The sequence below is a fragment of the Panthera pardus genome, unplaced genomic scaffold (genome assembly GCF_024362965.1).
Source record: "Panthera pardus isolate Hobbes unplaced genomic scaffold, ASM2436296v1 HiC_scaffold_13, whole genome shotgun sequence".
Taxonomy (NCBI): Eukaryota; Metazoa; Chordata; class Mammalia; order Carnivora; family Felidae; genus Panthera; species Panthera pardus.
Window position 1 is genome coordinate 147075210 of NW_026526688.1, and position 12519 is coordinate 147087728.

Below are 12519 nucleotides of genomic sequence, written 5' to 3' on the forward strand. Positions count from 1 at the left end.
CCCAAATACAAAATCTAACAGCACACCTAAAGGAAATAGAAGCAGAACAGCAAAGACAGCCCAAACCCAAGAGAAGAAGAGAAATAATAAAGATCAGAGCAGAAATAAACAATATGGAATCTTAAAAAAAAAAAAAAAAACCTGTAGAGCAGATCAATGAAACCAAGAGTTGTTTTTTTGAAAAAAATAAACAAAATTAATAGACCTGTAGGCAGGCTTCTCAAAAAGAAAAGGAAAAGGACCCAAATAGATAAAATCATGAATGAAAATGGAATTATTACAACCCATCCCTCAGAAATACAGGCAATTATCAGGGAATACTATGAAAAATTATATGGCAACAAACTGGACAACCTGGAAGAAATGGACAAATTCCTAAACACCCACACCCTTCCAAAACTCAATCAGGAGGAAATAGAAAGCTTGAACAGACCCATAACCAGCGAAGAAATTGAATCAGTCATCAAAAATCTCCCAACAAATAAGAGTCCAGGACCAGATGGCTTCCCAGGGGAATTCTATCAGACATTTAAAGCAGAGATAATACCTATCCTTCTCAAGCTGTTCCAAAAAATATAAAGCGAAGGTAAACTTCCAGACTCATTCTATGGAGCCAGCATTACTTTGATTCCTAAACCAGAGACCAAGCAAAAAAAAAAAAAAAAAGAAAAGAGAACTACCTGTTGATCTGATGAACATCCCTGATGAATATGGATGCAACAATTCTCAGCAAGATACTATCAAGTCGAATTCAACAGCATATAAAAAGAATTATTCACCATGATCAAGTGGGATTCATCCCTGGGCTGCAAAGCTGGTTCAACATTCGCAAATCAATCAATGTGATACATCACATTAATAAAAAGAACCATATGATCCTGTCAATTGATGCAGAAAAGGCATTTGACAAAATTCAGCATCCTTTCTTAAGAAAAACCCTCAAGAAACTTGGGATAGAAAGAACATACTTAAACATCATAAAAGCCATTTATGAAAAGCCCACAGCTAACATCATCCTCAATGGGGAAAAACTGAGAGCTTTCCCCCTCAGATCAGGAACACGACAGGGATGCCCACTCTCATCACTGTTGTTTAACATAGTGTTGGAAGTGCTAGCATCAGCAATCAGACAACAAAATGAAATCAAAGGCATCCAAATTGGCAAAGATGAGGTCAAGTTTTCACTTTTTACAGATGACATGATATTATACATGGAAAACCCAATAGACTCCACCAAAAGTCTGCTAGAATGGATACATGAATTCAGCAAAGTTGCAGGATACAAAATCAATGTACAGTAATCAGTTGCATTTTTATACACTAATAATTAAGCAACAGAAAGACAAAGAAACTGATCCCATCCACAATTGCACCAAGAAGCATAAAATACCTAGGAATAAACCTAACCAAAGATGTAAAAGATCTATATGCTAAAAACTATAGAAACTTATGAAGGAAATTGAAGAAGATATAAAGAGATGGGAAAACATTCTCTGCTCATGGACTGGAAGAATAAATATTGCTAAAATGTCAATACTACCCAAAACTACACATTCAATGCAATCCCAATCAAAATTGCACCAGCATTCTTCTCAAAGCTAGAACAAGCAATCCTAAAATTCATATGGAACCACAAAAGGCCCCGAATAGCCAAAGTAATTTTGAAGAAGAAGACCAAAGCAGGAGGCATCACAATCCCAGACTTTAGCCTCTACTACAAAGCTGTCATCAAGACAGCATGGTATTGGCACAAAAACAGACACAGACCAATGGAATAGAATAGAAACCCCAGAATTAGACCCACAAAAGTATGGCCAACTAATCTTTGACAAAGCAGGAAAGAATACCCAATGGAAAAAAGACAGTATCTTTAACAAATGGTGCTGGAAGAACTGGACAGAAACATGCAGAAGAATGAAACTAGACCACTTTCTTACACCATTCACAAAAATAAACTCAAAATGGATAAAGGACCTGAATGTGAGACAGGAAACCATCAAAACCCTAGAGGAGAAAGCAGGAAAAGACCTCTCTGACCTCAGCCGTAGCAATTTCTTACTTGACACATCCCCAAAGGCAAGGGAATTAAAAGAAAAAAATGAACTATTGGGACTTCATGAAGATAAAAAGCTTCTGTACTGCAAAGGAAACAATCAACAAAACTAAAAGGCAACCAACGGAATGGGAAAAGGTATTTGCAAATGATGTATCAGACAAAGGACTAGTATCCAAAATCTACAAAGAACTCAACAAACTCCACACCTGAAAAACAAATAATCCAGTGAAGAAATGGGCAGAAAACATCAATAGACACTTCTCTAAAGAAGACATCCAATTGGCCAACAGGCACATGAAACAATGCTCAACGTCACTCCTCATCAGAGAAATACAAATCAAAACCACACTCAGATACCACCTCATGCCAGTCAGAGTGGCTGAAATGAACAAATCAGGAGACAATAGATGCTGGAGAGGATGTGGAGAAATGGGAACTCTCTTGCATTCTTGGTGGGAATGCAAACTGGTGCAGCTGCTCTGGAAAACAGTGTGGAGGTTCCTCAGAAAATTAAAAATAGACCTACCCTATGACCCAGCAATAGCACTGCTAGGAATTTACCCAAGGGATACAGGAGTGCTGATGCATAGGGGCACTTGTACCCCAATGTTTATAGCAGCACTTTCAACAACAGCCAAATTATGGAAAGAGCCTAAATGTCCATCAACTGATGAATGGATAAAGAAATTGTGGTTTATATACACAATGGAGTACTACTTGGCAATGAGAAAGAATGAAATATGGCCCTTTGTAGCAACGTGGATGGAACTGGAGAGTGTGATGCTAAGTGAAATAAGTCATACAGAGAAAGACAGATACCATAAGTTTTCACTCTTATGTGAATCCTGAGAAACTTAACAGAAGACCAAGGGGGAGGGGAAAGAAAAAAAAAAAAAAAAGGTTAGAGAGGGAGGGAGCCAAAACATGAGACTCTTAAAAACTGAGAACAAACTGAGGGTTGATAGGGGGTGGGAGGGAGGGGAGGGTGGGTGATAGGCATTGAGGAAGGCACCTGTTGGGATGAGCACTCGGTGTTGTATGGAAACCAATTTAACAATAAATTTCATATTAAAAAAATAAGATATTGGACATAAAAAAATAAAAAAATAAATGTCTGGTAGAATTCACCTGGGAAGCCATCTGGCCTAGGACTCTTGTTGGGAGATTTTTGATTGTTGATTCAATGTCTTTGCTGGTTATGGGTCTGTTCAAATTTCTGTGTTCCCTTCTCTTTTTGATAAGGCTGGCTAGGGGTTTATCAATTTTATTTATTCTTTCAAAGAACCAGCTCTTAGTTTCACTGATCTGTTCTACTGGGTTGTTTCCATACCATTTCTTTCTCCCCTAATCTTTATTACGTCCCTTATGCTGGCTTTAGGCTTTATTTGCTATTCCTTTTCTAGCTCCTTTAGGTGTAAGGTTAGACTGTAGATTTTGGACCTTTTTTGTTTCTTTAAGTTTATTTTTAAAGAGAGAGAATACCAGCAGGGGAGGTGCAGAGAGAGAAGGAGAGAGAGAATCCCAAGCAGGCTGCGTACTATCAGCGCAGAACCTGATGCAAAGCTCAGACTCACCAACTGTGAGATCATAACCCTGAGCTGAAACCAAGAGCCAAAAGCTTAACTGGCTGAGCCACCCAGGAGCCTAGGACCTTTCTTAAGATAGACATGAATTGTAATATAATTTCCTCTTAGGATTGTTTTTGCTGCATTACGAAGGGTTTGGTTTGTCATGTTTTCATTTTCATTTGCTTCCATGTATTTTTTATTTCTTAATATCCTGGTAACCCATTCATTCTTTAATAGGACACTCTTCAACCTACAATATTTGAGGGCTTTCCAAATTTTTCTTGCAGTTGACTACAAGTTTTATAGTGTTGTGATCTGAAAATATGCATGGTATGATCTTGATCTTTTTGTACTTGTTAAGGGCTGATTTGTGACCCAGTATGTGATTCTATTATACAGAATGTTCTATGGGCACTCAAAATGAATGTGTATTCTTCTGCTTTAGGATGAAATGTTCTGAATATATTTGTTAAGACCACCCAGTTCAGTGTCATTCAAAGCCATTGTTTCCTTATTTTCTGCTTAATCTTTCCATTGTTGTAAGTAAGGTGTTAAAATCCCTTACTATTATTGTATTAATGAGCTCATGTTTGTGATGGAATTATATATTTGGGTACTCTCAAGCTGGGGGCACAAGTATTTACAATTGTTATATCTTCTTGATGCATAGACCCCTTCATCATGATATAATCCCTTTCTTCACCCCTTGTTCTGTACCCTAGGACTTTTGATTGGATCATTTAGCCTATTTACACTCAGAGTGATTATTAAAAGCTATGAATTTAATGCCACTGTATTTCCTGTGGAGTTGGTCTTTCTGGTGATATTTTGTGGTCCCTTCTTGTCTTTGTTACTTTGGCCTTTTTTTTCTTTTCCTCCAAGAAGTTCCCCTTAAATTTTCTTGCAGGGCTAGTTTAGTGGTCATGAACTCTTTTAGTTTTTGCTGGTCTTGGAAACTCTAGCTCTCTTTCTATTCTGAATTATAGCCTTGCTGTATAGCCATTCTTGGCTGCATATTTTTCCATTTCAGCACATTGAGTATTTCCTACCACTCCCTTCTGACCTGCTAAGTTCCAGTGCACAGGTCTGCTGCTTACTTTATTTGTCTGCCCTTGTTGGTTAAGGATCTTTTGTCCCTAGCTGCTTTCAGAATTCTGTTTTGCCATTTTCACTATGATACGTCATGGTGTTGACCTGTTTTTGTTGATATTGAGGGGAGTTCTCTGTGCCTTTTGGACTTGAATGCTTGTTTCCTTCCCCAGATTAGGGAAGTTCTAAGATTTCTTCAAATAAACCTTCTTCCCCTTTTTCCCTGCTCTTCTTCTGCCACTCCTAGGATATGGATATTGTTTTTGCTTTATGGAATCACTGGGGTCCCTAAGTCTTTTTATGATCTAATAATTTTCTTTCCCTCTTCTTTTCAGCTTCTTTATTTTCCTTTTATCTTCTATATCACTAATTTTTCTCCTCTGCTTCTTCAATCCTCATGGTCACTGTATCCAGTCATTTTTGCATCCCAACCCAACATTTTTGCATTTTATTTCAACCCGACTACTTTTTAGTCTTTGATCTCTGTAACAAGGGTTTCCCTGGTATCTTCTATGCTTTTTTCAAGCCCAGCTAGTGGTCTTATGACTCTTGTTCTAAATTCTTGTTCAGATCTATTGCTTCTATCTGCTTTGAGCAAGTCCCTAGCTGTGATTTCTCCTTGGGCTTTCTTTTGGGGAGAATTCCTCTGTCATTTTGGCCAAGTTTCTGTCTTTTGAGTGGTTTGAAAGCTACGTTTCCTGTACCTGAGAATAATTCTGTATTAAAAAGGGGTCCTACACCATCCAGGACCTGGCACTTCAGGAAGTGTTTCTGGTATATGCTGCATGCACTCTGCTTCTTCATTTTGACTGCTCGTTTCACTAGTCAGCCCTCTAAAGAGCACCTCCTTGCTTGCAGTGGAGAGTGTTTGGACCTTTAACCAGGTGTGCTTTGATTTGTTACAATAAGCTTCACACCTGCTATGCTGCCTCCTTTCAATAGGAGAGATACTTCTCCAATCCTAAGATCAATTTCCTGGGTGTTCCAAGTGATCTGATGTCAATACAGCTGTGTTTGAGAGACAAGGAAAGCCCAGGGTCCCCCTACTTTCCTGACTCCTCCTCAAGTTTCACAAATTTGATGAAAAAACATTGACTTAAAGATACAAGAAGCTCAATGAAACCTTATTCAGGTATAACAAGAACCACCCTGTGCACAAAAACTAGTGAAAACCAAAAACAGAGTACTAATATAGGATAGCAATGAAAAGAACTACCATTGAGTACTTAGAAGAAGTTAATGAGATAACATGTGTAAAGTGCTAACTAAGGCAAGAATAATTTTGAAAGGAAAGTTTATAAAACATGAATACAAAGTATGAAAAAATAGCACAAAGATTGGTATGGGTAAAGGGTATTCTACTGTGTAACATTTTTAAATGTATGAAGTGGGAAGTGAAAACATGAAATGAGAAGTGGGAAAGTGTGAAATATGAACTCTCATGTTAAATGGGAAGTGTGACATAGAAAGTGTGAAGTGTTGGATGTAAAACCAATGAACTTTGATATATTAAAGATAATGTTAGTCGTAGAGAAACCATTAAGGGAATAGTTAAGAAGCTGAAAAATAAAAATATTCAATTGACAAAGAAGAGAGGCAAGAACAAACCAACAAAATATACCAAAGAGAGGGGCACCTGGGTGGCACAGTTGGTTAATCATCTGATTCTTGATCTTGGCTCCGGTCACGATCCCACATTAGTCTCTGTGCTGACAGCATGGAGCCTGCTTGGGATGCTCACTCTCCTCTCTCTCTGCCCCTCCCCTGCTCGTGCATGTACTCGCTCACTCTCTCAAAAAATAAACTTTTAAAAAAATGCCAAAGAGAAAAATGGAAAAAGCACAGAAGATGGTAGACTCAAAATCATATCAATGATGACATCAATGAACTAAACCCTTCAATTGAAGAGATGATGTCTAAAAGAGAGGTTAATTAAATGCCCTTTTCAAGAGATTCACTTTAAATACAAAGACACAAATAGGCTGAAAGTAAAAAATATGATGGAAGTTACACCATGTAAACATTAAGTGTAAGAAACCTGTCATGGCTATATTAGTATTAGGCAAGAGAGACTTCAAGACAAAGTATTACAGAAAAAAGGACATACTGAGAAAGGACTAATTTATCAGAAGTAAAAATTATAAGTATGTATGTATACAAAGCATTTTCAAATTTTAAGAAGCTAAACAAGTACAAAAATAAAGAAAACGGAAAAATTCTCAATTAGAACTGGAGATTGTAACATAACACCCCTCTGTTTTCTTGCTCCCTTTCCAATTTCTAGAGGCTGCCTGCATTTTGGGGTTCATGTATCTTTTCCATTTTGAAAGCCAACAATCACATCATTCCAGTTCTCACCCTCACATCTCTTCCTAACCTTTTCTAACCTTTCTTATTCTGTTTAAGGGACTCTTGTGATTACATTGGGCTCATCCAGATAATCCAGAAAAATCAACATATTTTATTGTAATCTGATTAACAACCTTAATACTCCCCTTACTACCCTGGCATAACCTATTCACAGGTTCCAGGAATTAGGATGTGAGCATCTGGTGGGGGGGGGGGGGGTAGGTAGAAAAAGGGGTATTATAAGCATATCTTGTCTTACTGAGCTTTGCTTTATTGTGTTTCACAGATAACAGTTCTTGTAAACACAAATTTAAGTTTTGTGGCAACCCTACAGCAAGCAATTATGTCAGCACCATTTTTCAAACAGTATTTGCTTACTTTGTGCTTCTGTGTCATGTTTTGGTAATTCTCATAATTACCAATTTCAAACTTTTCATTATTATATTTGTGATAGTGGTCTACAATCAGTGATTATAACCTGCTGAAAGTTCAAATGGTGGTTAGCACTTTTTTAGCAATAAGGTATTTTTAAAATTTTTTTAATGTTTATTTTTGAGAGAGAGAGAGAGAGAGAGATGGACGGAGTGCAAGCTGAGGAGAGACAGAGAGAGAGAGAGGGAGAGAGAGAGAGAGACAGAGAGAGAGAGACAGAGAGAGAGAGACAGAGAGAGAGAGACAGAGAGAGAGAGACAGAGAGAGAGAGAGAGACAGAGAGAGAGAGAGAGAGAGAGAGACAGAGAGAGAGAGAGACAGAGAGAGAGAGAGACAGAGACACAGAATCTGAAGCAGACTGCAGGCTCTGAGCTGTCAGCACAGAGCCCCACACAGGCCTCAAACTCACAAACTGCAAGATCATGGCCTGAGCTGAAGTCAGATGCTTAATCAACTGAGCTACCCAGGCACCCCAGCAACAAAGTATTTTTTACTTAAGGTAAATTCTTAGACATAATGCTATTATACACTTAATAGACTACAGTATAATGTAGACATTGCTTTTATATGCAGAGGGAAAAATCATTTCATTTGTTTTATTGTGAGATTGGCTTTATTGAGGTGGTCTGGAACCAAACCTACAACATCTCAGAGATATCCCTATATACTGCCTATTATACTTTCTCAAAATTTCCTATTTCTTGACATTCTAGCCCCCACTAAAAAGAAATTAATGAAAACCAAGATAATGTATTTTCCCCAAGTATAATCTATTAGGTTATCTAACATTTTTAATTGTTACAATATGATCCTGGAAATGCTAAACCCATGTCATCTAATTTAAATATCACCTTAATTTATTCAAATTGTCAGCCTTTCCTTTTTAGAGTGCTGCTTATTAGAGAATGCCTGGAAGACAACATTAGAAGCTTTTAGTGAAGGTTAACACAGGCTATGAATATTAACACCTATTCTATTTTTGAGAACTCAATTCTGTTCTTAGAAAGCATTTAAAAATGTGGAAAAGAAATATGTACATTTTGGGCACATCAATCTGTACTGTTCACAATGGCCATTTGATTATAAATGGGCTAATTTTCCCATTATTTTCTTTCATCTTATTTGTCTCCTCCTGGTCTCATTTTCTCATTATCAACCCCTGCCTCTTCTACACTACCATTCAAAGTTCTCCAGAAAGTAATTGCACAGTTTTAGTAATTAAGCCTGTTTTCACAAATTACTTGGCTCCACTATTGGAAAATAGTTGAGCAGGAAGTCACTGTAAAGTGGTTTCTTCTTTATTAACTGAACCTAGACATCATTTTTTCTTAGGAATTCTTAGCTGGCACTTCACTAGTTAGGACTATCACTGTAGCAGTGGTGACCACAGAAATCCTCATTCCATTGAGCAACAGAGTCAAACAGTTGTAACTCCTTGTCTAAGGTTGAGGCAATCTGCTATGAAACTTGTTCCTGAGACTTTTAAATTCCTTTTTCTTTACTCTTTCAAGCAGAAGACCTTTTTTTTTTGCTTCTAGTCTGAATAAGCATTTCTCTTAAACATCTGGTGTTCTCTTTAGTGATATTTCATGAACATATTCTTGGGAAAGTTATTATTTGCCAACTTATCATAGAAGACTTCTTAGACTACTTGTAGCCTTAGTAAAACCATGGTAGAATTTATCTCTAATTTCCAAATTTTCCTTTTAAAATAAATGAAGCCATCTTGCTTAATAAACCCATATATATTTGTGAGATTTTCTAACTCCTTGTACTCTGTTGAATATATTTATATAATAGCCTCTTGTTTAAAATACAGAGGAGTCATTTGCAGATTCACATGAAAGTGCAAGTAAAATTTAAAATGAATTGACTCATTCACATTTTACCTGAATTTCAAGGAGTAAAAACAAATTATAGACTTTTATTGTATTCTTTAATTTTAAACACAGGGTTGACAAACTCACCAGATATTTAAATTCCTCCATTAAACTGATTATTATTGAGGATTTATAACATTGAGTTTCTGTACTAGCTGTTGGGAACACTTAGATGAACAAATCTCAGCTAGAGTAAGAACACTGTGGGTAAAGAGAGCACAGTGCAGAAAGACTCAGTGCAGCCTAGAAATTCGGGTCTCTTCTGTACTCCAGAATAGTATATCCATGTGCCTACTCAGCGTTCCTCCTAACACATCTTCCCCAAACGCTCTCCTTTAGTATGTTCTATAACAGAAAATGGCATTAATAATCACCAACTTGCTTAAACCAGAAACCTGGGGGTTCACCCCTGACTTTTTCTCCCTTTCAACATTAGGAGAGAGAATCAGTGGTGACTGACCAAACAGTCTCCTCATCCCATTGCCAGAACCACAGGCCAAGCTACTGTCAACCCTGGTCTGGACTCCTGAAGCAGCATTCAAACCAGCCTCTCTGCATCTACTCTCATCTCCTCTGCATTCTCTACATACTTACCACTCAGCACTTTGCAATTTTGTTTACATTATCTGCCTTCCTAACTAGATTAGAAGGTCCATGAGGACTATGGAGGTCTGCAGGTAATGGTAATTCCACCAAGTTTTCATGATACCTTCCAAAAAGTGGTGTGAATTAAATATATGTTAAATAAAAAATTGAAAGTTTCAAGAGCAGACACAAAGGAAAGTAAGGGCTCTTCCAATGAAAACAAAGGGAACAAAGACCTTTGGAGACCCAGCAATGCAATGTGCTCAGTAAACCACAAGCAGTTCAGCTGTACTAAATTTTAATATGCAAGGCAAAGAGTATCTTACAGAGGTGCATAGAATGTAGTCATGAACTTTAAACAGAGGCATTCAACTAAAGGTTATAATTAGGCAATAATATGGTCTCATTTGCTTTTTAGATAAATAATAGCAACAGAGGGAGGATTGATCTAAAGATCGGTTAGAGAGCCTTGAATTGCAGATGACCGGAACTGCAGCTTGAGTCAACTTAAATAAAAAAGGAGATTGGATATTGGAATTTCTCATGGGAGTCAAGAACAGGAAAATTGTTTGGCTATGAAGACTACCCTGTATGAAAAACAGGGCTTTCCCCATAAGGTTAGAAACAAGACCAGGATCACCACTCTTACAACTTTTATTCAACATAGTACTGGAAGTCCTAGCCACAGCAATCAGACAACAAAAAGAAAAGGCATCCAAATTGGCAAGGAGGAAATTAAACTCTATTTGTAGAGGACATCATACTATATATAGAAAACCCAGAATAATCCACATACACACACACACACACACACCTACTAGAACTGATAAATTTAGTAAAATCGCAAGATACAAAATCAATGTACAGAAATATGTTGTATTCCTATACACCAATAGTGAAGCAGCAGAGATAGAAATTAAGAAAACAATCCCAGGGGTACTAGGGTGACTCGCTTGGTTAAGTGTCAGACTCTTAAATTCAGCTCAAGTCATGATTACAGGGTTGTGGGATTGAGCCTCGTGTCAGGGTCTGCACTGACTTTGGAGCCTTCTAAAGATTCTCTTTCTCTACTGCTCCCCACCATCCCCACTTACAGCGCTCTCAAAAAAAAAAAAAAAAAAAAAAAAAGATCAATCCCACTTACAATTACACTGAAAATATTAAGATACCTAGGAATAAACCTAACCAAAGAAGTGAAAGATCTATACTCTGAAAACTATAAAATACTGATGAAAGAAATTGAAGAGGACACAAGGAAATGGAGACAATCTATACTCATGGATTGGAGGAAAAAAATTGTGAAACTGTATATACTACCCCAGAATACTATACGGTTTTGTAATCCCTATCAAAATACCAGCAGCATTTTTCACAGAGCTAGAAAAATGCTCAAGTTTGTATGGAACCCAAACAGCTAAAGTAACTTTTACAAAGAAAAGCCAAGCTGGTAGTGTCAATTCCAGACTTCAAGTTACATTACAAATCTGCAGTGATCAACACAGTATGGTGCTGACACATACATAGGCACATAGATCAAAGTAGAAAGAGTAGAAAACCCAGAACTAAGTCCACAATTACTTGGTCAATTAATCTTTGACAAAACAGGAAAGAACGTCCAATGAGGGGGAAAAAAAACCGAAAACAAGCAGTGTCTTCAACAAATGATATTGGGAAAACTGGTCAGCTACATGCAAAAGAATGAAACTGGACCACTTTCTTATACCACACACAAAAATAAACTCAAAAAGGAAGACAGACCTAAATATAAGACCTAAAATCATAAAAATCCTAGAAGAGAGCACAGAAAGAATGGTCTCTGACATCAGCCAGAGCAAAGGGTTTTAGATAGGTCTCCTGAGACAAGGGAAATCAAAGCAAAAATAAACTATTGGGAGTACATCAAAACAAAAAGCTTTTGCACAAAAGAATCAACAAAACTAAAAGGCAACCTGCTGAATGGGAGAAAATATTTGCAAATGACCTATCTGAAAAAGGGTTAGTATACAAAAAACCTACAAAACTCAATTAAAAAATGAGAAGACATGAACAGACATTTCTCCAAAGACAACATACAGATGGCCAATAGATGTATGGAAAGATGCTCAACATCACTCGTCATCAGGGAAAGGCAAATCAAAAGTACCATGAGATGTCACCTCACACCTGTCGGAATGGCTAAAGTAAAAAATACAAGAAGCCACAAGGTTTTGGCAAGGATGTAGACAAAGGGGAACCCTCTTGCACTGTTGGTAGGAATGCAAACTTGTATAGCCACTCTGGAGAACAGTACGGAGGTTCCTCAAAAAGTTAAAAACAGAACTACCCTATAATCCAGTAATCGTGCTACTAGATATTTGTCCCCCAAAATGCCAAAACACGAATTCAAAGGAATACATGTATTCCTATGTTTATAGCAGCATTATTTACAACAGATAAATTATGGAAGCAGCCCAGATATCCATCAATAGATAAATGGATAAAGAAGATGTAGTACATGTACACAAAAGGATATTACTCAGACATGGAAAAAAAAATGAAATCATGCCATTTCCTACAATAT